Here is a 2,631-nt window from a genome sequence, read left to right as displayed (position 1 = left end):
GTTAACAAAAGTTGAATACAAGTCACGTATGACTTCTGCAATTACAAGAGGTGCTCAAAGTGGTTACCATCAGTGGAATTTTAATACAGTTTTTTCCTTTGTTAAAATGTGTATACATTTTTTTGGCATCCTCTGTATGTAAAGTATTAGCACAATATCTAAATAACTGTTCAACATAAGCTTTTATTATTACCAACGAGTATATGGTTAAAGGAGAAAAGGTTTGAGTTTGAGGTGGGAAATCACAATTTCCTGTTGAGACTCATTATATCTGAGTTGTTTTGTAAGTTATCTTTCAATAAAGAGTGTCTAAATTACCTTAGCAAATACTGCTAGGGCAGCGGTTCTCAACCTTCCTAATGCCGCTACCCCTTAATACAGTTCTTCATGTTGTGGTGACCCCCAACCATAAAATTATTTTCATTGCTACTCTATAACTGTAGTTTTGCTAGTTATGAATTGTAATGTAAATATCTTTTTGTTTTCCAATGGTCTTAGGCGATCCCTGTGAAAGGGTTGTTCAATCCCCAAAGGGGTCGCGACCCACCGGTTGAGAACCACTGTGCTAGGGGATGAAAGAGGATGGAAGTAAGAAAAGATCACTGGAAGGTCAAAGGCAACTTTTGGGAGGTGGCAGAATCAAGGGAAGATTTCTTAAGGTGGGGAGAGTGGATCATGATTTCAGGCAGAGAATAAGGAGCCGTTTCAGAGGGAGATGGAATAACTGCCTACATGTACTTTCCTGTTTGTTTTTGTTTTGCAGGTTGCTGTGCATTGCCTGGCTTGGTTCTGGGTAAGGAAGCGAGTCATCCCCAAAAGGTTGCAGAAGAGCAGAACTCTGGAAAAAAACGACTGCAATTAACAGAACAACATTAACTTACAGAACATTAACTTACTTCGTGTGTGATTATCATATGATTAGTAAGCAGATTACTCTAGTAAAAAGTTGTTAAGAAGCCTTATTAAGCTTTTGATACAACAGGGAAAAGTTATTAACTTGACAAAGATTCATGAGCACATATGTTTCCAGCTTTGAGCTACTATGTGGAATGAAGACTGAAATTGTGAATTCCATAGTATTCACTGCCTTGGCAGATTTTTGTGTGAGATTATGCATCACTACACCCCTACCACAAGTTTGCACAGGCTTAGGAATTCTCTTATTAAGGTTGTTATGCAATCTTTATTTTAACAAGGACACACAAATGCATGGAAAGAATATTCCCAGGCATATTAATCTCGACTTAATTATGTGTCCCTCTTCAACTGGGTTAGTGTCAAATTAGTTTTTCTTTTCTGTATTGTTAAGAAGGAAAGCATTACTTTAAGCTTAGTGTAATTGGAGCCATTTTTCATAAACTAGTATTAGATCTATCACAAATAAATCATAAGCCAGATTCAATTATGAAGACATTAACACACTTCCCATAAATAGAAAATTAAAAACAAGTTCTGTGTAAAGAGATTTAACATGTGCTTCTACCTTCCTGGAACCCACTAACACAACCAGTGAAAAGGTATTTTAAGACTTAAACTCAGTGAATGGGGAGAGTTGGAGAAGAGGTCATTTTGGAATTTGAAAAGCAGATGAATACACAGTGATAAAATAAGCAGAGCTTACAAAATTGAATCCAATCAAGCAGTAGAGAAAACTAGGAACTAATCTGATTGACAAAATATCCAAAGATTTAGAAACTAATGGCAGCAGGTACTTGTGGAGGTGAGGATAAAAGGGGTCTGGACTTGATAAGGATTGTTAAGAAATCTGTTTTAGGAGAAAGTGGGTCCAATACTGCTCCCTAGATCCATACAGCATCGCAGATACTGCCTCTCCTTTACTGACAAAGAGTGATGGTTTATTTTCAGAATGAAGTAAAATTGTCTGTATGAAGAATACCAGAACAGCTGAGGGTAAGGGAACTGTACTAACAATAGGAGATTAAATGAATGTATGCATATTTAGCTTCAGAGATGTAACATGCCACATTGATTTTTCTCTGTTCTGAGTCCAGGACACTGAAAGCTAGATTGTCATCTCCCCATCCCCACCCCCCAGCAAAACACTGGAAGAGTCTTTTCTGGGAAATATGGCTAGTTCATGATTACAGACATGACACTGGGAAAGATACTGACATCAGAAGTTTCCCCATTAAACAGCCCACTCAGATGCTCCTACAGTGAAGCTCACATCAGACCAGCCTCTCACATCCTCAGAGTTTCCAGCTGGTGTTTTAGTGTCTCACTTTTAAATACTGTCAGATACAAAGACAGATATCTGAGAAAAGCCTTAAACCTGGAAGATAGAAAATAAAGAGAAAAAAAGTAATGCTGAAAAAAAAAAGGTAAAATAAATGTCGAAAACCTCACAAAAAGAAACTACTAAAACCATGAAACAAGAACAGAATTCTACCCCAAGATAAATGGACAAACAAATAAATAAATAGAACATTACCAAATATAAAGGAGGTGTTGGAAATTAAATACAATAGCAGAAATGACAATTTTCAATAGAAAGGTTGGAACACAAAGTTGAGGAATTTTACCAGCCAAAAGAAAAGGAGATGGAAAATAGGAGATTAAAAAAATGAAGACAATTAGCCTATTTATTGATCAAGGAGGGTTAGCATTGAA

General features: G+C 36.6%; 1 long non-coding RNA gene across 7 annotated transcripts in view; it reads right to left on the bottom strand.

Annotated features, from left to right (window-relative positions):
• LOC109372867 (uncharacterized) overlaps positions 1 to 2,631 on the bottom strand; it is a 45,996-nt gene that overhangs the window by 3,587 nt on the left and 39,778 nt on the right. For 6 of the 7 annotated variants that reach the window (XR_002122111.1, XR_002122114.1, XR_002122110.1 and 3 more), the window contains one exon: positions 756 to 838. The exons of the other annotated variant lie outside the window; for it this stretch is intronic. This is a non-coding gene — a long non-coding RNA (uncharacterized LOC109372867). Of the gene's footprint in view, positions 1 to 755; positions 839 to 2,631 lie in introns of those variants that run through there. 7 annotated transcript variants of the gene reach the window in all.

This window comes from Hipposideros armiger, unplaced genomic scaffold, assembly GCF_001890085.2.
Source record: "Hipposideros armiger isolate ML-2016 unplaced genomic scaffold, ASM189008v1 scaffold_669, whole genome shotgun sequence".
NCBI lineage: Eukaryota > Metazoa > Chordata > Mammalia > Chiroptera > Hipposideridae > Hipposideros > Hipposideros armiger.
This window is presented reverse-complemented; position numbering and strand designations above follow the sequence as displayed.